We start from the raw sequence: 25,761 nt of genomic DNA on the forward strand, positions 1-25,761 counted from the left end.
GCTCTTTCACGCACTAATAATCACAGATCGATTCCTCTTAATTGATCCTCAGTCCCACACTCGTGGGCACCTGAAAGTGTAGTGGTAATTTCACCACGCCTCAGTGTGTCTGCTTATCCTTTTCTTCTGTGTCCTGTGAAACAAGCAACTACGCTGGTTTAAATACTGTTGTGCTGAACACCAACTGTTCATCATGTAGCTCCTCCTCTCTCTCTCTGTAGGAACTCAGAAGCTGGCAGTGTCCTTGCAGAAATCCCAAACAAACTGTGAGCAGTCTTCGCCCCTCTCTCCCTCTGTAACAAGCTGCTTGTGCTGTACAGCTGTCTCTCTCTTTTTAAGAGCACAGTCCATAATGAATAACTCAGGATATCGTCACAATACTTTAAAAAAACCTATATTCATCTAGATTCTGTACAATCAGCCATTGCAGGCAAAGCCTGTATTTATTGCTTCTTTGTAACTGGTGATAAGCTGCCTTTTTGATCCTCTGCAGTCTGTATTGCAACAATGTTATGGATAACAAGTTTAACAAAGATGAAGAAATTGTGATATGATTCCAAATCCAGGTGAATTGTGACTTGCAGGGAAGTTTAAATGGTGGAAGAAATTAAATTCATAGCTTTCTGAGGAGATTTTAAATCACACGGCAGTTGTTGTTAGTTCTCTTTAACAGCGTGACCATGATCCTGTTCAGCACGGTAAGATTTTGCCTGGAAGGAAAATTGCCTCAGTAGTTTTCACAATCAACTTTTGCTTCTTTGCACAAGTTTGCTGGGGTTCTATCTTTTCCAGATGTAATGCCAAAGTTTAATTATTGGGTGGGGATACTGAACTGAAAGTCTATTGAATGAAGAGGCCTGAATTCTTTAAATGAAACACATTCATCAGGAAGTATAGAGTTATTGTTGTGAGCAAACATTAAAGTAATTAGAGCAGGGTTTCAATTATCTGTGCACTACATTCTGTGAAGTTGGACTGCACAGCAGGATGTCATAGAAGTTTATTCTTCAAAGTTCTGTCTTGCAAATTGATTGAGCTTTTTTGACAAAGTGATCTCGGTGATCATTTAACGCAGAGCTATGGATATTGTCTAAGTGGATCTTAATAAGACATTTGTCAAGATCCCTCATGGGACGCACAGAAGTTTGGTGGTGTTTTGAATGGCAAACAATACAGAGGGATTTTGATTGGTTGCAGATAAGGGCGGAGAAATGGCAGATGTGGTTTAACCCAGCCAAATGTGAGGTGTTGCAATTTGCCAGGTCAAATGCAAAGACACAATGCAGTTTTAAGGACAAGACCCTTAACGGTTTTGATAAGCAGAGGGATCTTGGGGTTCAAGTTCGTAGCTCTCTGGAAGGGGATACATCAGTTGATAGAATGTTAAGAAGGCACGTGGCATGCTTACCTTTATTCAGGCACAGCATTGAGTTCAAAAGTCAGGAGTTTGTGCTGCAGCTTTATCAAAGGTTGCTTCTGGGGTACTGCATACAGTTCTGCTCGCCCTCATTATAGAAAGAAAATCTAGACCTCACAGAAGGTGCAGGAGAGGTTTACCACAATGCTGCCTGGATTAGAGAGCAAATGCTACAATGAAAGGTTGGACAAACTTGAGTTGCTTTCTCTGGAGTGACAGAGGCTGAGGGAAGATCTAGTAGAGGTGTATAACAATATTATAAGTGGCATTGATGGTGTAGAAAAACAGTATTTTTTTCCTCGGGTTGAAATTTCTAATACCAGAGTGCATGCATTAAAGGTGACGGGGTAATTTCAGAGTAGATGTGAGGGGCACATGCCTTACAAAGACAGGCATGGGTGCCTGGAATGCGCTGCCTAAGATATATTAGAGATGTTTAGATAAGCACATGAATGTGCAGAAAATTGAAGGAAATGGACATTATGTTGGCAGAAGAGATCAGTTTAGTGGCCATTTGATTGCTAATTTATTGTTTCGGCACAGCATTGTTGGCTGAAGGGCCGATTCCTGTCCTATACAGTTCTATATTCTCAATACGCTTAGCTCAGATGAATGGTGGGTGATATGGACATGTTAAAGATTGTGCATATTGGTTCACCTGATGTACATTTTATTTTGCGGGTTTTACATAAAGTTTGCCTCTATTGTAGTGCATGCCATGTCCTCTGTTGCTGTCTGCTTCCTCCACTCATTTGAGAGATAAGGCTGTGGATGCTGAGAAGGACTGTTTGCCTGGTAGTCATCTTGACCTGCTGCTCTCCAGCATCTGTTTCACGGCCATGCGTTTTGGATCTCTTTGGTCTTCTTCCCCCGGCAGTGGTTACTGTGGTTGATTGACAAAGTCATGCAGTATACAGCAACTGACTGTATCAGCTAGTGATGCCTGGTGATCTAGTCTGATGTCAGTAACAAAATACCTTTGCAATCAGAATACAATTTATCATCACTGATTTTCATCTTATTTGGACTTACTATCATTGAAATTTGTTGTTTTGCCACAACAGATATCCAATTACTATAAATTACAAAAAAAAAGTGTAAAAGGGGGAAGAGCTATTCCTGATTCATTGAGTTTGAGTCTTCAGAGTCCCATACCTCCTCCACAATGGTAATAAGCATGCCCGGATGATGAGAGCCTTTGGTGATGGATGCAGCCTTCCGGATGCACTGCCCCTTGAAGTGGAGAGGGTTGTGTTTTCCAGGAGACCTACAGTCTTTTCTAATGCAGACCTGGTTATTGCATGGCTCTGTATCCATCTGTAGCACTTCAAGAGCATACTTTATTTGTTTAAAAATATATATACATGAAATATAAAACACCATTCTTTACATTCATTATGCCATTAAACCATATATTGTATGCTCTAATACAATATATTGAAGTGGAGGCAGATACAATAAGGTCTTTTAAGAGACTCCTGGATAGGTACATGGAGCTTAGGAAAATAGAGGGCTATGGGCAACCCTAGGTAATCTCTAAAGTAAGTACATGTTCAGCATAGCATCGTGGTCTGAAGGGGCTGCATTGTGCTGTAGGTTTTCTGTTTCTATGTTCCTAATACATCAAAGTCACTTCTGTTTTTCTGTTTATATAATACATCTAATAAGTGCTTGTTACACAGGTCCTTGTCAATCAGAGTCCAGAAGCAGCAGGAGACAAAACTGCATCCTTTCCCAAAGAGCTTTTGCAGATGTGGTGAGCGGAATTGAACTGAATTGAATTGAATTGACTTTATTACTTACATCCTTCATGTACATGAGGAGTAAAAATCTTTATGTTACATCTCCCTCTAAATGTGCAATGTGCAATTTATAGTAATTTATAATAAACAGTATGTACAACAATATAATATAGAAATACAGTTGTGTTAGCATGAATTAATCAGTCTGATGGCCTGATAGAAGAAGCTGTCCTGGAGCCTGTTGGTCCTGGCATTTATGCTACCGTACCACTTCCCAAATGGTAGCAGCTAGAAGAGTTTGTGGTTGGAATGTCTCGGGTCCCCAATGATCCTTCAGGCATTTTTTACACAACTGTTTTTGCAAATGTCCTGAATAGTGAGAAGTTAACATCTACAGATGGGCTGGGCTGTCTGCACCACACTCTGCAGGGCCCTGTGATTGGGGGAGGTACAGTTCCAATACCAGGCAGTGATGCAGCCGGTCAGGATGTTCTCAATTGTGCCCCTGTAGAAAGTTCTTAGGATTTGGGAGCCCATACCAAACTTCCTCAATTGACTGAGGTGAAAGAGATGCTGTTGTGTCTTTTTCACCACACAGCCGGTGTGTACAGACAATGTGAAATCCTCGGTGACGTTTATGCCGATGAACATAAAGCTGTTCACCCTCTCAACCCCAGATTCATTGATGTCAATAGGGGTTAGCCTGTCTCCATTCCTCCTGTAGTCTACAACCAGATCCTTTGTTTTTGTGACATTGAGGGAGAAGTTGTTTTCTTGAAACCTTTGTGTCAGGGTGAAGACTTCTTCTCTGTAGGATGCCTCATTATTATTTTAGATTAGGCCAATCAGTGTAGGGTCATCAGCAAACTTAATTAGCAGAGTCATGGGTATAGAGAGAGTAAAGGAGGGGGCTTAGGGCACAGCCCTGCGGGGCACCTGTGTTGAGAGTCAGAGGAGCAGAGGTGAGGGAGCCCACTCTTATCACATGCTAGTGATCTGATAGGACGTCCTGGATCCAGCTGCACAAGCCAGGGTGAAGACCGAGGCCTCTGAGCTTTTTGTTGAGCCTGGATGGAATTATGGTGTTGAATGCTGAACTGTAGTCCAAGAACAGCATTCTCACATAAGCATCCATCTGCTCCAGATGTGTGAGGACGGTGTGTAGAGCTGTGACTATTGCATCATCTGTTGATCGGTTGTGTCGGTAGGCAAATTGTAGAGGGTCCAGTGTGGGTGGTAACATGCTGCAGATGTAGCCCTTGACCAGCCTCTCAAAGCATTTGCTTATTATTGAGGTGAGTGCGACAGGACGCCAGTCCTTCAGGCATGTTACCTTGGTCTTTTTAGGTACAGGAACAATGGTGGATGTTTTGAAGCAGGAGGACACTTTACACTGGGAGAGGGAGAGAAGTCTGTAAAGACACCTGCCAGTCATGCCATGCACACTCTGAGCACCCGTCCTGGAATGCCGTCCAGTCCCGCAGCCTTGCGACTGTCCACTTGTTGGAAATACCTGCGTACTTCAGAGATGAACAAGCTGCAGGGCGCATTAGTGGCTCTCCTCAGGGGTCAGTGTTGGCAACGTCAAATTGAGCGTAAAAAAGATTTAGCTCATCTGAGAGAGAGGCAGTGATGTTAGAAGTCGAAAGGTGACTATTTGGTTGAGGGAACATGAGATAAGATGTACTTTTTAAATACTTAATGGCTCCAGGAGAGAATCAAAGGTAATGTTATAGTCACAGAATTGTACAGCATAGAAATATACCCTTCAGCTCACCATGTACATATTGACCTTTTCGCCCATTTACACTAATTCTATCTGTCAGCAATAGGCATGTTAGCTTCTACGCCTTGCCGATTTCAGAGACTGTCTAAGTGCCTCTTACGTATGGCAAATTTATCTAACTCAATTGGATCGGTTCTCAAAGTTTATCATGTCAGAATCAGAATATTTATTTTCATTGACCTATATGACATAAAATTGGGTATTTTCAGCAGCCACACAGTGCAAAGGCATAGAGTAACTAATGTCCAAAAATAAATAGTACAAAAAAAAGGAATAATGGGTTCACGGACCATTCAGAAGTATGATGGCAGAAGAAAGAAGATATTTCTGAATCATGGCCTTCAGGTTCCAGTACCTTATCCCTGATGACAGTAATGAGAAGAGTGTATGTCCCAGAAGGTGAGGGTCCTTAATGACGGATGACACCTTCTTTAAGTACCTCCTCTTGAAGGTGTTTTTGATGGTGGAGTGAGCTGTGCATTTCTGATTATGTGTAATCTGGAGATTCAGAAAAATATTGATGGTAAAAGAAGTGAGAGGAAACAGTGCCAGTAAATTCCAGTCACATCTTCTAACTGTACAAAACAATGGTAGAGAAAACCTGCGTTACTTTATTTTTAATGATAACACCGTATATATTGGCAGGATAGATCACTGAGCAATCTTCTTCGAATGGTCAATAATCTGTTAGAACTTTTTGTTGTCTTATCCAAAATCTAGTAAATCAGGTAATACAAAGTTTCATGAATTTATCCAAAAATATTTATCAGCAGAAACACCAGAAGCAATGGGAAGTCAAGATTACATCAACAATGTGATTCAAAAGAATGTGTAATGCTCTTCAATATCTTGATTCTGGCAGAAACCCACTAGACAACCATAGACTAATATTGTGGATCTTGTCAGCAGCATCGGTTCACATTTCATTCCATGTGTAAAAAAACTCAGTGAACTATATGGGATCAAAGAACAGCAGACACTTTCTCCTCCAGAATATAAAATTGGAAAGATTGACACTGTGTACATTGAAGTAGCTGGCACCAGTAGTCACAAGTTTTTCATCCATCAGTTCAGTGAACAGATGCTAAAGGGAATAGAGGAAACCATGCCCAAATTAGATTGCTTTACTTTAATGAAGGAACATTACGTATTAGAGTCGTTACTTGCTCTGATGCTAGTTAAGTACATCAGACACCCTTTAGCCTTGCAGCAAATGTGACTTAAGAGGAAATTCGACAGGGTAGACTTCAGCTTAGTGTGATTCTGTTAAACAAGTTTTATAGAATTAGGAACTTGCTTTAATTTCCAATTGCCCATGCCCAATGGGAAAATAATTAGGTGAACTGTTAACCTGGCTGCACTTCCATCCCTGTCTGTTGCAATTCATTTTATCTATTGTTGGTCTGCTGGTAGTATTTTTGCACCATGGCAATACCTGACTGAGGAGAGTTATGAATAAGCATTAGAAATTATTACTTTTGTTGATAACTGCCACTGATAACGTAACTCAAGGAGTTAAGAATGAAGGAAAAACATGGACACAGACAGTTTGGGCCACAAATTGGTATTAACCGTTAGCCCTATATTGATCATATTTTTTATTCTCCCACATTCTCATCACTCCCTTCAGATTCTACACACAGACAACACCTGAAGTCTGAATTGAACCACTGTGCCATCTGTAACAGACCCGTTGTTCCACCAGATCTGTACCATCTATCAAGCCCCAATCCACAGCAATCCTACGACAATGCGCCTTTATCATCCATCTACACGCCATCAGCATTAAAGTACTAGGGTAGTGCCTAACTCATCTACTACATGATTTGGGAGGAAACTTTGATGATAATTGACATTAGAAACTAACTATTGACACCTGCTGGCACCAGGTATCAAGTGCAACCACCATGATGAAGTGAATAGATAATTGACCCAATGCAAAATTAGCATTTTGAGAAGTGTGCACTTGGAAACTAATGAGTGAAAACTAAGCCCAAAAATTCATTAAAATACATGTGAGTCAAGTGCATTTGGATATTGGGGTATATCAGTATTCAATAGCTAGTAATATTATAAAGTCTGCCAACAACATGAAACTTGGTGCAATTATAAATTGTATGAAGGAAGCAAAGGGGCTTCAAAACCAGCTGGACAAATTGAATGAGTGGGAAATTACGTGGTAGATAAAATATAGCATTGATAAACAGGAGAAAAGAAGAGTCTGCAGATGTTAGAATCTAGAACAAAAAGCACAACACTGGAGGAACTAAATGGATCAAGGAGCACCTATAGAGGTAACGGGTGCAAATTTACATTCCCAGTCAAGACTATGCATCTGGTTGAGAGAAAACAGAGAAGGTTGCCAATGTATAGAAGGGTGAGGAGGGTAGAATCATAGGGTAGTTCAGAAACAGGCCTTTCAACCCATCTAGTCTATGCTGAAACTATTTAAACTGCCTACTCCCAACAACCTGCACTGGGACCATTGCCATCCATATCCCTACTATCCATGTACCTATCCAAACCTCTCTTAAACAATGAAATTAAGCTCGTACACACCACATGCGTTTGCAGTTTATTCCACACATTCATTACCCTCTGAGTGAATAGGTTTCCCCTCATGTTCCCCTTAAAGGTCATATTTCACCCTTAACCCATGACATCTGGTTGTAGTCCCACCCAACCTTAACGGAAAAAGCCTGCTTGCATTTACCCAATCAATACCCCTCATAATTTTGTATACCTCTATCAAATATTCTCTCAATCTTCTATGCCGTAAAGAATCCTAACCTATTCATTCTTTCCTTATATCTCAGGTCCTCCTGTCCCGGCAATATCCTTGTAAATTTTCTCTACACGCTTTCAACCTTGTTTACATCTTTCCTGGAGGTAGGTGACCAAACTGCACACTGTACTCCAAATTAGGCCTCACCAGTGTCTTATACAGCTTCAGTATGACATCCTATCTTCTGTACTCAGTATATTGATTTACGAAGGCCAATATGTCAAAAGCTTTCTTTACGACCCTATCTACCTGTGATGCCACTTTCAACTAATTATATGTCTGTATTCTCAGATCACTTTGTTCTGCCACAGTCTTTAGTGCCCCACTGTTCAATGAATAAGATCTGCCCTGGTTTGTCCTGCTAAAGTGCGAAACCTCGCACTTCTCTGCATTAAATTTCATCTGCCATTTTTCAGCCCATTTTTCCAGCTGATGCAGATCCTTCTGCAAGCCCTGATAGCCTTCCTCACTCTCCACTACACCCCCAATCTTGGTGGCATCCACAAATTTTCTGATCCAGTTAACCACACTATCATCCAAATCATCAAAGGACCCGGCATTGATCCCTGCAGCATACCACTATTCAGATGCCTTGTGTCAGAGAGGCAGCCCTCTACTTCCACTCTCTGGTTTGTCCCACAAAGCCAATGTCTAATCCAACCCTGAATGCCGAGTGATTGAATCTTCTTGGCCAGCCTCCTATGCAGGACCTTGGCAAATGCCTTACTTAAGTCCATGTATACAATATCTACTGCCTTGCCTTCATCCACTTTCCTGGTAACTTCCTCAAAAAACTCTATAAGATTAGTTAGACATGACCTATCACACACAAAGCCATGATAACTATCCTTAATCAGTCCCGGTCTATACAAATACTTATATATCCAGTCCCTTTGAATAACTTCCAATAACTTTCCCACAATTGATGTCAGACTCACCGGCCAATAGATTTCTGGATTCTGTTTAGAGCCTTTATTAAACAGTGTAGCACCATTGACTATCCTCCAATCCTCTGGTATCTCTCCTGCCGCCAAGGGTGATTTAAATATCTCTACTAGGGCCCCGGCAGTTTCTGCACTAGCCTCCATAGGGTCCAAGGGAACACCTTGTCTGGCCCTGGGGATTTATACATCCTATTTGCCTCAGGATAGCGAAAACCTCCTCCTCTGTAATCTGTACTGGGTCTATGAAGTACTTTACCTCACTTCTATGGACTGCGTATCCACCTCCTGAGTAAACATAGATGCAAGGAATGCATTTAAGATCATCCCCATCTGTTTTGGCTCCACACATGGCTTACCATTCTGGTCTTCCAGAGGACTAATTTTGTCCCTTGCAATCCTTTTGCTGTTAACATACCTGTAGAATCCCTTATGATTCTCCTTCATCTTGTCTGCTAGAGCAACTTCATGCCTTCTTTTGGCCTTCCTGATTTCTTTCTTAAATGTTCTTTTGCATTTCTTAAATTCCATAAGTAACTCATTTGTTCCTTCCTGCCTATACCTGCTATGCATCTCTCCTTTTTTATTAACTAGAGCCGCAATATCTTTTGAAAACCAAGGTTCCCTACACCAGTTTTCTTAACCTTTTATTCTGACAGGCTCATACCAGCTTTGTACTCTTGTAATTTTGTTTTTGAATGCCTCCCACCATCCAAGTATACCTTTGCCAGAAAACAGCCTGTCCCAATCCACACTTGTCAGATCCTTTCTGATACCATCAAAATTGGCCTTTCTCCAGTTCAGAATCTCAACCCATGGGTCAGACCTGTCTCTGCATATTTACTTTGAAACTAATGGCATTGTGGCCACTGGATACAAAGCATTCACCTACACAAACTTCTGTCACCTGCCCTGTCTCATTCTCTAACAGCAGATCCAGCACTGCACGCTGTCTGGTTGGGACTTCTATGTACCGAGGAAGTAAACTTTTCTGAACATATTTGACAATTTCTATCCCATCTAGTCCTCAAAAACCTTGCCACTATCTGTTCTGCCAATCTGGTTCCCATCCCCCTGCATCTCCAGTTTAAACCCCACGGTGCAGCATTAACAAATCTTCCCTCGAGGATATTAGTCCCCTTCCAGTTCAGGTACAGACCATCCCTTCTGTATAGGTCCCACCTTCCCTGGAAGAGAGCCCAATGATCCAAAAACCTTATTCCCTCCCTCCTACACCAACTCCTTAGCTACATAGTAAACTGTATAATCTTCCTTGTTCTAGCCTCACTAGCACATGGCACAGGTAGCAGTCCTGAGATCACAACCCTGGGGGTCCTGCCCTTTAACTGAACACCTAACTCCCTGAACTCCCTGTGCAGAAGCTTGTCACTCGTTCTACCCATGTCATTGGCACCTACATGGACCACTATCTCTGGCTGTTCACCCACCCACTTTAGAATGCTGAAGACTCAATCTGAGATGTCCTGGGCCCTGGAATCCAGGAAGAATCATACCATCTGGGAATCTCGTTCTCACCCACAGACCTCCCTGTCCATTCGCCTAACTAATGAATCCCCTATCACCACGGCATGCCTCTCTTCCCCCTTCCATTCTGAGTCACGAGGTAGGGCAAAGGCTCATAGATGACAGATAAAGCCAGATGGGGAGGGGATAGTAGACAAATAGAATAAGGGGGCAGGGAAAGAGAGAGAATGGGAGAGATGAACAAATGAAAAGGAGAAAACTAGGTGGTCAGGTGAGTGTTTATAGAAAGAGAGCACCGGGGTGCTGGTTATATAAATTTGGAAAAATCAGTATTCATGCCTGGTTGTGGAAATCAATACATTGAATATAAGTAAGAACGAGCGTGGCTTATAGGCACAAGAGGAATCGAGAGCTGGGAAAAAGGAGGAATGTGATTTTATAATAAAGGATAATCTATAATCATGATGAATGACAGAGCAGGCTCCATGGGATAAATGGCTTAGTGCTGCGCTTCTTTTTCCATGTTTCTATATTATTAAGTGACTGATTTCATGGACTGATCAGCAAGATGAAGGTAGATAAGTTTGACCCTTTGAGGAATTAGGTGATCCTGCACTAGATTATGATAAGTGTTTTCAATATGGGCCCAGTATATTTAGGCTAGGGAAAGGAACAAAAGTCTTCTTTGTCCCTGAGACACATCCACCTTCAACACTTTGAAGTACAAAACCTGAGCACCCACTGAAGTGAGGAACACAGCTGATTAAATAGGACTTAGTTCTCACTCATGAGGAATGGGTGCCTATGGCATCAGTGTCTAAATTGCCATTATCTCAAGGGAAACATCCTACGATGAGTAGTCACTGTACTCAGGAGGAAAAATAAAGCCAAAGGATCACATTTACCTGATTCAGTCAAAGCACAGAAGGTCATCCAAGCTCAGAGTCTTGTGTTGTGTATCAAATATTCATCAGTATTCACTTGCATGCATTACTAATTGGCACATGTAGAGAATCTATGCTTTTTGTGACTATGCAAATCCCACAGCATATGTGCAAGGTGTCTCTGCATTCACAGCTTCTAGTGTTAAAGGTGCTTTCACTTCTTCTTCCAGTCTGGATCATTTAAATCCTTCAGACCAACGTGGCAAACTGAGAAAAGTTCTTTCTGCCAAAGAAAAATGTCTATTTTGGTTAGGTAATCAGCAAGCTGAAGAACGAATATTCGCAGCTGTTGGTGATGCTGAACAATTCATTACTTAACTTGGAATGAATTGTAAATACAGAAATAGTAGGGGGGACATATATAACTAAAAATGAATAAGTGCTATTTTTATCAGTGCTTATTTTAGTAGGATATACACCTTAGACAAATTTGTTAAGCAGCCTAATATGGCTTTTAGTAAATTGAATTACATTGATTATAGAACATGCCCTTTGGCCTGTGATGTCTGTGCTGAACATTATCTAGATTAGACTAGATCTCTTTTGCTCGTTCATATTCCATAGCCCTCCATTCCCTGAACGGTCATGTGTCTATCTAACTGCAAGAACTCGAACCATTGGAAAGAGCAAGTCTCATGTATGAGTTTCACTTTGAAGAATGAGAACATGACCTGTGCAAAACTGGGAAACATTGAAAAGTGCAGGCCTCTTTCTGTGTGAGTTTCACTTGGGCCAATAAAAAGAAGTGAGTTTTAAGCAGCCATTTTGGGAATGCCCAAATTTGAAGTGGGACAGAGTTGGAGAGGAGAACTGAGGCTTTGGCTCTCAAGGCTTTATTGAAAAGAGGTGTTGGCTGATGTCCCGGATGTCATTTTGGATCAGTAATTCCATGAGAGGGCCAGTGTAGGTGTCTGAGATCTGAGTCTTTGGCTCGAGAGGCTTCAGTAAAGAGGCAAATGTGAGTCACAGGTAGGAAGAGGTAAGGGTATTTTTAGAGTAGTTAACTAAAAGTATTCCAAATTACAGCTAACTAAATAAAGCAAGGATACAGGATCAAGTGGTGTTTTAATTGCACGGTGTGTGAGCTGATGGACTAATTATGATTGTAGATGACCACATCCACAGCAAATGTTGGTCGCTGGAGGAATTCAGACTCAAGCTGATGATCAAAGATCTGGGTTTTAAACACTGCAATGCATCAGGGAGGGGGAGAGTTACATGGACACTGTCTTTCAGGGAGTAGTCCCACCCATTAGATTAACTACTTCAAATTTGGTCAATGACCACAGTCAAGAGGGTATGACTGCGAGTGAGGCGGGCAGGTAGGAGGTGCCCAGAGGTGGTGCTGGAGAAGCTTCAGCCCTTGAGCTTTCCCTAACAGGTCTGAGATTGTTGCTGCTTATGAAGATGAGGATGGGGGCTGTAGAAAGGATTAGCAACCGAACCATGGCACTGTGCTTCAGAGAACCACGCAAAAGGGGGGGAGGGGGGAGAGAAGAAATATATAGTTGTAATTGAAGATAATATGGTCAGGGGAATAGACAGAATTCTTTGTGTAAGGATCGAGAATCCTAAAGGCTGTGCCGTCTGCCTGAGCCTGGGTTCTCTCATCTAACCTGCAGAGGAATTTGGGGTGCAAGGGGAAATATCCAATTATCACGGTCCATGTGGGTACCAACAATGTAGGAAGAACGAGGAACGAGATTCTGCTGAGAGAATTTGAGCATCTAGGAACTAAATTAAAATGCATAACCAAAAAGATAATAATATCTGGATTTTTACCTATGCCAAATGCAAATTAGCATAAGGTTATTAAAACCAGAGACCTGAATAGGGACCTAAATGTGTGACTCAGTGATTGGTGTGGGAGAAGTGGACCAGAATTCTGGAACACTGGCATCAGTATGAGGGAAGGAGGGAGCTATACCAATGGGGTGGACTCCACCTGAGAAAAGCTGGAACCAGGGTCCTCATGAATCATGTAACTAGGACTTTAAACTAAATAGTAGAGGGTTGGGTTCAACAGCTTGGAAAAGTTTGGATAAAGTAAAAAGGAAGGAAAGTGCAGGAAAGGCAACGGAAGTCTCCAGAATAAAGAATAAAACAAAACATTTAGAAAAGGATAGGAATTTAATTTAGGTAACATGAAACTAAAATTGAAAGGGTGGTGAATACATGACTGAAGGTATTATATTTAAATGCTCGCATTATAAGATAAATGATCTGCCAATCCAAATTGGCAGGTATGATCTTGGCGGCACAACTGAGTTTCGGGTGAAAGAAGATCACAGCTGGGAGATTGACATCCAAGGACACATGTCACATCAACATAGACATTAATGCTAAGAAGGAGATACTTGGAAATCTGATGGGTTTTAAGGTAGATAAGTCATCTGGACCAGATGAACTACCACCCTAGTGTACTGAAAGAAGTAGCTGAAGAGATTGCAGAGGTATTAGTAGTGATATTTCAGGAATCACTAGATTCCAGAGAGGTTCCAGAGGACTAGAAATTTGCAAATTCCACCCAATGTTCAAAGTAAATTTATTATCAAAGTACACATATGTCACCATATACAACACTAAGATTCAATTTCTTGTGGGCATACTCAATAAATCTATACAATAATAACCATAACAGAATCAATGAAAGACTGCCCAACTAGGGTGTTCAACCAGAGTGCAGAAGACAACAAACTGTAAATACAAAAAGAAGAAATTTTGAGAACATGAGATGAAGAATCCTTGAAAGTGAACCCATTGGTTGTAGGAACATTGCAAAGATGGGATGGGTGAAGTTATTCCTCTTGGTTCAAGACCCTGATGTTCCATTCACTAAGATGGAAGGGAGGCAAAGGATAGGAAATCATAGGCCAGTTAGCCTAACTTCAGTTAGAATCAATGATGAAGGAAGAAGTTTCGGGGTACTTGGAGTCACGTGATAACATAGATGAAAGTCAGCATGGTTTCCTTAAGGGACAATTTTGCCTGAAAATTATGTTGGAATTCTTTGAGGAAATAACAAGTAAGATAAACAAAGTCAAAACATATAGACAATCGAGTCAATCGATATTGTTCACTTGGATTTTGAGAAAGCCTTTGACAAGGTGCCACACATGAGGCTGCTGAACAAGATAAGAGCACATGTATTACAGGAAGATACTAGTATAGATAGAAGGTTGAAGACTGGCAGGAGACAAAGAGTGGGAATAAAGTGGGCATTTTCTAATTGGTTGCTAGTCAAAAGTGGTGTTCCACAGGGGCCGGTGTTTTTTCCACTGTTTTTCATATAATATGTTAATGATCTGGATGTCAGAATTGATGATTTTGTGACCAAATTTGTGAATGATACAAAGATATGTGGAGGGGCAGGTAATGTTGAGGAATCAGGGAGTCTGCAGAAAGACTTAAATAGATTAGGAGAATGTGTATAGAAGTGGCAAACGGAATATCGTGTCTGGAAGTGTATGATCGTGCACTCAAATAGAAGGAATAAAGGTATGGACTACTTTGTGAACAGGTAGCAAACTGAGAAATCTGGGGTGCAAAAGGAATTGGGAGTCCTAATGCAGGTGTCCCTGATGATTAAATTGGATGTTGAGTCTGTAATAAAAAAAAGCAAATGCAATGTTAGCATTCATTTCAAGAGGACTAGAATAGAAGCAAGGATGTAATGTTGAGGTTTTACAGGTCATTGGTCAGACCACATTTGAAGAATTGTGAGCAGTTTTGTGCTCTTCATCTAAGAAAGGATGTGCTGCCATTGGAGAGGATGTCAAAGGTTATGGGAAGAAGGCAGGAGAATGGTGTTGAGAGGGAATAATAAATATAATAAATCAACCATAATTGAATGGCCTCACTCTGCTCTTTTGTCATATGTCTACGTTCATCTAGAAGTGCTCAGTAGATGGTCTCAGTAGATGGTCCAGCTTGGCCTTATTTTGAAATCCTTACCATTACGGAAGCCTGTCTTCAGGTAGTTTGATTCACTCCTTGTGATGTAAAGAAAGAAATTATTGGGAGCACCAGATACAGCAGGGCAATCCATTTCACCACAGCAACCTTTTTCAGATCAAACAAAGAAACGAAGGTAATTTTTCATCTTTTGCATCTTTTGTGCAATCACAAGACACTGTTGGATATTGAGAACATCAAGTGTGGCAGGTCTGTCCCACTGGCAAGTTGCTTGATACTGGTGGAGCCGGACTTGTTGCGCACCATGTTGCTGCCTGCTACAACCATCTAAGGAGGAAGGAATCAAAGTCAGTTCATGGTCCTACAGATGGTGCAAGTGATTGTCTTGGACATTTTTGTTGTGACCACAAGACCTTATTGGACATTGGTAATGTAGAACATTGCAAGTCTAGCTCACTGTTTCATTGGCGAGACGGCGGGGGAGCTGTGTGGCCTCACTTGTTGCGCAGACCACGCCTTCATGCTGTGGGGTCATCTGTTGCTGCTACCCCAGGAGGTGGTGTGTGAGAGAACTGGAGTCCATGCTGTGTTGGGGGCTGCCCCTCCTGTCGCTGTGGCTCTCCATTGTCCGTTTAGCGTAAAGCAAATTAGATTGTGTTCATCTGTGGCTGCAGTAGTGCAAGATGTGTACTTGTTCTTGCAGAAACGTGGGTCCAGGACAGCATCCCATGCACCATCAATCTTCAAGGCATGATGCTCAGGGACTTGGGCTATTTTATTTTGTTTTGTTCTGCTATCATAACTATATATTGTAACTATATCCAGAGGAACACTGTTTCATTTGGCTGTATTTGGCAACCAAATTCAATGGTATGAAATGTAACGGTTGGAGTTGAACTCACACCAAAGAGGATGCTTCAGCTTGTTGAAGTTAATCAGCTCAGCTCCAGGACAACACTGAAATTGTTCCTCAGCATGGTGTCCGAAGTGCAGCCATCTTCAGCTGCTTCATTAACAACTTTTCATCTATGATAAGGTCAAAAACGTGAATGTTTGCAATTGAATTTGCACTTTCCACTTATATTTGCATTTTCAAAGCGAATATCTGAGTGTTTAGGCATGATTGATAAATGACAAGAAATATTCACATTATGAAGTGATAGACAGTGGCCACTTTCAGCAAAGTTTTCCACACCACTGGATTCAGGAACAGTTATTTCCCTTGAACCATTCAGTTCTTGAACCAGCTGAGACAAACCTGATCACTACAGTTTAGCAACCCTTTGGTCACTGTACTAAAATGGACTTTGTTCTTTTTTGCTCTTATTGTATTCTTTGTCATAAAAATTGTGTGTATTTCAGGTTTAATTTATATTTTTCTTGTCAATGCTGCTTATATGTGCCTATGATGCTGCTGTGGGTATTTTTTTCCTTGTACCTGCGCATGCATGTACTTAAGCATATGACAAAAAACTTGGCTTTGATTTTAACCACCTATCCTTGATTTTCAAATCATTGGTATTACTCAGTCTTAGTCATGGTTCACCACTGACTTAAAAACTCACTTACTTCAGCAACCTAACTTGCCAGGTAACTATAAGTGACACCAGTACTGAAAAAAACTCTTGACAAAATTAGAATGAAGCTGTCCACTTACTTGATCAATTCACTATTTTAAACATTCCTTGCTGTTGTGCCTGTACAATTACATATCAATTAAACAAAAGCACGCATGTGGAGGGTGAAGTTAACTGGTATATTCAATTCGCAGCGAGAGAGAGCAGTGCAAGGCGCGTGTGCAGGACAACTGATCAATGCATTTGGGTAAGTTATCAGTCAATAAGTAGTGCTCGGGGAGTTACTATGCTAAAAGAAATCGATCCATACATTATACTTCCTCGCCCTTTGGATCAATGTAACATAAAATGGTATATATAACAAAATACTCAAGTTCCCTTAAACAACCCATATTCAAATGAACATGCTTTCACAATAACAGTCCATAACGAACTTCACGATACTAAAGGTTCAGTCTTTTGGGTGGCACACTTTTGCTTTCAGGATAGCGCCTCTGGGTCTGTGGAGTGGCGTCAGGTTTTGTCACTGACTTGTCAAAGACAACTCCTTCTGTTGCAGGTGTCACATTGCTGTTAGTGACATGATCATCCCTGAAAGGTAAGTCTAGTATCTGTAATGTGTCCATCTTGTTGGATGCAGTTGACTCAGATGTGTTCTTTGGCTGAGCATTCAATATCTAGTCCACGTGATGTCTCCATGTATGATCTCCAACATCCAATGTGTACATCAGTGGTCTAGTTCTTGTAGCTATCCTACCAGGTGTCCACTTCTCTTCTTGGTAACAATACACTAGGACTTCCTGGTCAACCTCGGAGTTCCTTGCTGATTTACTTGGCGACTGGCTGAACTGTTTATTCTGCACTTCCCTCCATAGATCGGTTTTCAGGAGATCTTTGTGAGCTCTCAGATTCCTACCCATGAACGGCATTGCAGGTGGTTGATGTGTCATCACATGAACAGAGATCCAATACACAAAAAGGAAGTTGTCCACCGGGTGCTGTAGAGAAATGTCCTCCTTGTCCATCACTTTAATGGACTTCTTGAAGGTTTGGTCAAAACTTTCAGCTAATCCGTTCATTGCTGGGTGGTGAGGAGCTAACTTGAAATGTTTGATGTCATCTTTCTTTATGAATAGTCTGAAATTTTCTGATGTGTATTGTGGTCTGTTGTCACTCACAATCTGTTCGGGTAAGACATAGCTCAGAGCAGAAACAGATTTTTCTGAGGTGGTTGACTTTATTTGTATGACATCTGCCACTTCAAGTGAGCATCCACAGCAATCAGAAACATGTGGTCCATGAAAGGCCCAGCAAAGTCAATATGCACTCGTTGCCATGGTGATGACAGTCATTCCCACAAGTGTAACGGTGCCTGTAAGGGTTCATCCCTAGTGGCATCCCGAACAGCTTTTGATCAAGTTTTCAATCTGTCCACCTATTTCCAGCCACCACACGTAACTCTGGGCAAGGCTCTTCATCTTGACTATACCCAGGTGTCCTTCCTGCAGATTTTCTAACACTCTGGTGTGCAGTTTAGAGGGAACTACAACATGAGATCCACACATCAGCATTCTTTGACATAGACAGTTGGTCTCGTCTCACTGAGAACTCTGGAAACATAGGATTACCATGAGCTGGCCATCCGTACATGATGATGTCATAGACTTTTGTCAATGTCAGGTCTTTCCTTCTTTCTCTTTATATTTCAGAATTTGTTACTAGCATCTGGTCCACCAATGCTGTGTGGAACACCTCTGCTGGGTCACGGGATGAAGAATTTTCTTCAGTTGCCAGAAGTTCAAGATGTGACAAGCCGACAGTGTTGTAATATTGTGTGGTACCCTTGAATTCTATGTTATAAGTGTGGACTCTTGGGAAAAGTACCCAACGTTCCAACTGGGTAACAGACATCATCGAAATGTCCTTCCTGGGATTGAAAATGGACACGGGTACTGGTGGTCTGTGACTAGAGTAAACTTTTGTGTGTCGAGGTAACGGTGGAACTTCTTTATTCCCATTATTAGACTAAGGGCCTCTAGATCAATTTGTGCAAAGTTGCGTTCTGTGCTGGTCAGTAATCTCAAAGCAAATGCAATCGGATGTTTAAATCCATCTTTCATAACATGCGACAAAACAGCTCCAATGCTGTATTAATTTACCAAGTCCAAGAATGACCTGAGTTGGTTAACATATGAGAAACATTTGTCCGCTCTTGGACTGTATTCCTTGGAGTTTAGAAGAATGAGGGGAGACCTCATAGAAACATTTTGAATGTTGAAAGGCATGGACAGAGTGGGTGTGGCAAAGTTGTTTCCCATGATGGGGGAGTCTAGTACGAGAGGGCATGACTTAAGGATTGAAGGGCGCCCATTCAGAACAGAAATGCGAAGAAATTTTTTTAGCCAGAGAGTGGTGAATCTATGCAATTTGTTGACATGGGCAGCAGTGGAGACCAAGTCATTGGGTGTATTTAAGGCAGAGATTGATAGGTATCTGAGTAGCCAAGGCATCAAAGGTTATAGTGAGAAGGCGGGGGAGTGGGACTAAATGTAAGAATGAATCAGCTCATGATAAAATGGCGGAGCAGACTCGATGGGCCAAATGGCCGACTTCTGCTCCTTTGTCTTATGGTCTTATGGTCTTTTATTTTCCACTTTGGGTGCCTGCAGCACTGCTTCAGTGTTGTCTTGTGACTTATGTATGGCATGTTTGTCAATATATGTCCACAGTATGAGATTACATTCTTGAAAAACTCACATTTCCCTCTTTGTGTGAAGACTATACTCACTCAGCCTGGTAAGCACTTCACCCAGGTTCTGGAGGTGCTCTTCAACATTTTTGCTAGTCACAATGATGTATTAAGGTAACATTCTGTCTCTGGGATATCTTGAAGAGTTGGTCCATTTCTCTTAGCAAAACTGCTGGGGCTGATGTGACACCAAAGTCCAGACAATTATACTGGAACAATCCCTTGTGAGTGTTGATTGTGAGGAACTTCCTGCTTGACTCCACGATCTCCATTTTCTGACAGGGTTGTGACAAGTCAATCTTTGAAAATTTCTCCCCACCTGCCAAAGACAGAAAAATGTCTTCTATTTGTGGCAGGGGATACTGCGAAGTACACAGCACAAGGTTAATGCTCACCTTGAAGTCCCCTCCATATGTGAACAGCTCCCCTTTCTGATCACCGGATCAATGGGTGTGGCCCAATCACTCCACTCAACCTTGCAGAGAATGCCAGACAATTCTGAGCTCTGAAGTTTAGCATCCATTTTAGGACATAGTGCGTAAGGGACTGTACGTGCTTCATGGAATCTTGGTGTTGCTGCTTCGTTCAGTTCAATTCTGGCCTTCATGCCTTTGAGTTTGCCAATACCCTTCCCAAGCACCTTCTAATTAGTATTAAGCAGCGGTGACAGTCTCTGGTTAGTGCTACCATTTGGGCCGTAGTTGCCTGTTGATGACACATTGACAACTTTGATAGTGCCTAGATGGATTTTTCTCAACTATTCATGTGCAAAAAATGCTGTACCTCCACTTGTCAATGCATAAAACTCTAACCGCTATGTTTTACCTCCCTGCATCACATTTATTTTCCAGTTGTCTTTGGGAGACACTTTTCACTTGTGTAGGTCTTTAGCATCACTGAGGTCTTCTCTAATAGTAGTTTATAAAACAGTTTGTTGTAGTCAATCTCTGAAATTATAGACAAAAGTGATCCTGTATCTATCTCCATTTTCAGTTTTACACCAGACACATCTGTTATGATCCATATGACTTTGCGATCTGTTTCAGTAATGCTGTGCAGTTCCAGGCATGACAGCTCACCGTTGTCAGACTCAATGTTGTCTGATTCAACTTTACATTCAGTTACTTTGTGAATTTGTTTAGATTTGTGTTTCAAATTTTTCAAACTGTGTGGTTTTTCTTCTTTGGTTGTGCTTTTTGTCTTACTTGAACACACTCTGTATGTGACCTAGTCTGTGACACTTTCTGCAAACTTTTTTTTTAAACCAACAGTGATTTGCATCATGAAAGGATTTGCCACTTTGATGAAGTGTTTGGCATTTTGCACAATTCAGGGATATTTTGTGCGATCCACGTTCTAAACTCTTTTTCTGTAGTTCTGATGCGTCCTTTCCTGCTGTCTCCAATGATAATGCAATGGCCATTGCCTGTTCTAAGGTTAGGTCTCTTTCTGTCAGTAGCCTCTTTTGAGTGCTTTGACTATGCATGCCATATACAAGCCTGTCTCTTAATGCATCAGAAAGTCCATCTCTGAATTCACAGTATTGGGAAAGCTTGCACAGTTCTGCAATGTACATTGTCTATAAAAGATATTCACCCCCTTGAAAGTTTTCATATTTTATTGTTTTACAACAATGAATGACAATGGATTTAATCTGGCTTTTTGATGCTGATTAACACAAAAAGAATATTTCATGTCAAAGTGAGAACAGATCACTACAAAGTAATCTAAATTAATTACAATATAAAACACAAAATAGTTGAGTGCATAAATATTTACCCCCTTCAAGTCAATATTTAGTAGATGCACCTTTGGCAGCAATTACAGACTTGAGTCTGTGTGGATAGGTCTCTATCAGCTTTGCACATCTGGGCACTGCAAGTTTTGTCCCCATTCTTCTTTACAAAATTGCTTAAGCTCTGACAGGTTACTGGAGATCATGACTAGGTAGCCCTTTTGAAGCCCAGCTACAAATTCTCAGCTGGACTGAGGTCTGGCTCTGACTTGGCCACTCGAAGCCATTAACTTTGTTGTTTTTAAGCCATTCTTGTGTAGCTTTGGCTTTAGGCTTGGGTGTCTTGCTCAGAAACAAATCTTCTCCCAAGTCACAGTTCTCTTGAAAACTGCATCAGGTTTTCCTCCAGGATTTCCCTGTATTTTACTGCATTCATTTTACCATCTAGCTTCACAAGTCTTTCAGGGCCTTCTACAGTGAATCATTCCCACAGCATGATACAGCCACCAACATGCTTCACGGTAGGGATGGTGCGTTTTTGATGATGTGCAGTTTCTGGCTTATGCCAAACATAGCATTTAGTCTGATGGCCAGAAGTTCAATTTTAGTTTAGTCAGATCATAGAACCTTTTTCCAATTGACCTCAGAGTCTCCCACATGCCTTCTGGCAGACTCTAGCTGAGATGTTACGTGAGGATTTTTTTTCAACAGTGGTTTTCTCGTTGCCACTCTCCCATAAAACTGCAACTGGTGACGCACCTGGGCAACCATTGCTGTATGGACAGTCTCTCCCATCTCAGCCACTGAAGCTTGTAACTCCTTCAGAGTTGTAATAGGTGTCTTGGTGGCCTCCCTCATAGTCCCCTTCTTGCATTCTCATTAAGATTTTGAGGATGGCTAGCTCAAGGAAGATTTATAGCTGTGCCATATTCCTTCCTTTTCTTGATGATTGACTTAACTGTACTCTAAGGGATATTCAGTTACTTGGTAATTTTCTTGTATCCACCTCCTAACTTGTGCTTTCCAATAACCTTTTTGCAGATGTCGCTTGGAGTGTTCTTTTGTCTTCATGGTGTAGTTTTTACCAGAATACTGACTCACCAGCACTTGGACCTTCCAGATACAGGCATATTTTTAGTACAATCAATTGAAACACCTTGCTGCACACAGTGATCTCCATTTATCCAATTAGGTGACTTCTAAAACCAATTGGCTGCACCAGTGATGATTTGGTATGTCATATTAAAGGGGGTAAATACTTATGCAATCAATCATTTTGTGTTTTATATTTGTAATTAATTGAGATCACTTTGTGGAGATCTGATTTCACTTTGACACGAAAGAATCTTTCTGTTGTTCGGTGTCAAAAGAAACCTAAATTAAATACACTGTGACTCAATATTGTAAAACAATAAAACATGAAAAGTTCCGGGGGTGGAACTGGGTAAATACTTTTTATAGGCCTTGTATCAGAAATGCTTTCATCATTTGACTGGTTCCTTTTATGAAATCTAAATCTCTCAGCTATTACTAGTGGTTTAGGGCTCAAGTGACTTATAAAATTGCAACAATTTCATCGATCGCCTTGTTTGATGGAGTTACTAAGTTGCATAAGATCCTATACGTTTTACCACCCATTAAGCTAAGGAGTGTGGACACTTTCTTTACCTCATCCATTATCGCTTGCAATACAATACCATTCAACCCTCATGATATACGATTCCCTGTCTTTATCAGCACTATCAAATTCATCTACTTTCCCAACTGTTAGGGAAATTAATTTGCTAAGGAAATTAAATTAAAGCTGATCACAAGTAAATTAGACACAGACTTTGAAGTGAAGAGTGCTTTATTCACGATATTGTGGGGAGTGGAACCTCTAACAGTGGGTTTCAAACTCCCAATAATACAAAGAGCACAACTCCGTTTGTACATGTATAAATCGATTGCAAAAACAACGGCCGCTTGATTAACCTGGTGAATTAGAAAAGATAGGCTAGGTTCACATGCAGTTCTCTTGTGATAAACTGTATCCGTAGCAATAGCCAAAAATTGAAAATTCAGTCCTGTGTCCAACTTTGTATTAACAAAGAGTTTGTCTAATATCCTCAAGTTTAATTCTTACAAGGTAAGCAACTGCAAGTATTTCTTATAAGAATTCTCTGTTAAAAGCCAAGGCAATATCTATGATAAACTAAGCTCTAAACTTGTTTCCATACTCAAAAACCACCCTTTGTCTAACAAAATCTTTTAACCCACAATATTTTCCTCCACAGCCCCTCCTTTTTGATTGTAAGACCAGCCGTAAATATCAGAGTTAGCATATGGGACCTCATAACTCAGTGGTAGGGGCCTCATTATGAATCTTCCTCTTCATTATACTCCAGGTCATATGTATCAGCGATAAGCCAAGGGAACATAGAAATGGCGCTATTCTTTAAATAGGGTAGGGTTGCACATATGAGTCATGGTCAAAACACACTGTTACTACAGTGATAATAATTTCATAATGTACTAGCATTCTCCACCAACTACCAAAGACGTTCCCAAAGGGCCCCCAGAACCCAGGACCATTTTGGTTATGGAATTCTTCTCCGATCCTGTGTACCTGGTTTCCACTCCTCTGGGTATGGTTTCAGATTCATCAGGAATATAGATACAACATTCCTGCCCTATAACGACACATGTTCCTCTTTCCTCAGCTAAAATAAAATCTGCCATCCTATTTTGCAGAGCCACAGTTCAAGTGGCTACTACTTCAGCAGTTAAAGCCAAATAAATCCATATATTGTTAACCACTTCACTTTTTTTCAGTTTTTCATCTTTTCCAGTATAGCATCAGACTCCAGAAGAGAGGGCTGATATGGTTTACACTTGGTTCTATGCACCCAGCTGGCTTTGCCTTGTATCTTGACTGTCGTTAGCAGCACTTGATAGGGTCCCTTCCACCTGGGAGAGAGAGAGTGCCTTTTTCCAGTGGTTTAATATGTACATAATCAGCTGGTTTAAATGAATGTGTGTTTCCCTCCCCAGAGCAACAGCCACTTTGCCTTGATTCATTCTGATAGTTTCACCTAGAGCTTCTGCTGTTTTGAGGGTTTTCTTGTTAATCCATATTGGTGCTGCTTGAGCACTTGTCAAAGGGGGTTTAGAACCCCTGGCCATAGGTCTTCCCATCAATGCTTCAAAAGGGGTCAATTTGGTGGTCCTGTTGTCGTGATTTCTCAAGGTATACAGAACAATCAGTAGTGCCTCAGGTCATTTCAATCCCGCCTTTTGGCATGCCAGAGTATCCTCCAGTACTCCACTCATCCTTTCTACTGTTGCCGATGACTGTGGTTGGTGGGACACGTGCAGCTTCCAGGAGAATCCGAAGGCTTGCCCAATGCTTTAGTTAATTTCCCCATAAAGTGATCTCTCTATCACTATTAAACAAGGAAGCCAAATCGAGCAATAATCTCCTTCATCAGTAATTTACCCACTGTTCAGGTGTCACCTTTTCGTGTGGGAAAGGCCTCTATCTATTCTGAAAACATGTCCACTATTACTAACAGATATTTACATTCCTCATTTGCTGGAATATGTGCAAAGTCTATTTGCAGATTCGTAAATGGTATCGATATAGCATTAGGGGAGGGGAGGAGAAGATGGTGGTGCAACGCAGTGCACGTGGCTGCTCCGAAATGATATCGTATTTGTTAAGTAGGGACCGTGCACAATCCTGATTTGATGGAGACCGACGTGAGAAGCACAGAGGAACACCTGGAGAAACTTCTGAAATACCCGCTTCGCTGTCGCTGCTACTGTGTGATCAAGAATCTCCAGAGAGGAAGACCCCAAATCCTCAGCTTTGCCTGTTGCCTGTTGCTGGGGCTGGGGTCAAAGCGCTTGGCAGAGATGGTGCTCGGTGCTCGGTGTCAGAGGGCTGGTTGGAGGCTCGAAGTTTTCGGAGGGACTCAAGAGTTGGCTGTGGTCAGGTGCTTCCAGGGTGCTGCATCGGCAAGTTTGCGGCACTGGAAGCTCATGGCAGGGAGAGTTTCTCCCTTCTACTGTCTGCGTGAGATGATGGGACTTTCGAGAGACTTTGAGACTTTTTTTTTACCGTGCCCATGGTCTGTTCTTTATCAAATTACGGTACTGCTTTGTACTGTTGTAACTATATGTTATAATTATGTGTTTTTTGTCAGTTTTTTTAGTCTTGGTTTGTCTTGTGTTTCTGTGATATCATTCTGGAGGAACATTGTATCATTTCTTAATGCATGCATTACTAAATGACAATAAAAGAGGACTGCGTGTCCTCAAAATCACATCTAATCTAATCTAATACAGAGCTTTACTCTCAGCTAAGATGCAAGCTAGTGAGAGTAGATAGCTCAGCGGCATGTGCTGATGTTCCTAAAGGGATGAAACCCATTTCCAATACCTTACGAGGGGTCACCACAGCACACTCAGCCGGTGCCTCAAAATCATTAGGTTTACATAGTCATAGTCATACTTTACTTATCCCGAGGGAAATTGGGTTTCGTTACAGTTGCACCAACCAAGAATAGAGTGTAGATATAGCAATATAAAACTATAAATAATTAAATAATAATATGTAAATTATGCCAGGAAATAAGTCCAGGACCAGCCTATTGGCTCAGGGTGTCTGACCCTCCAAGGGAGGAGTTGTAAAGTTTGATGGC

Source organism: Mobula birostris, chromosome 3 (assembly GCF_030028105.1).
Source record: "Mobula birostris isolate sMobBir1 chromosome 3, sMobBir1.hap1, whole genome shotgun sequence".
NCBI classification, from domain to species: Eukaryota; Metazoa; Chordata; class Chondrichthyes; order Myliobatiformes; family Myliobatidae; genus Mobula; species Mobula birostris.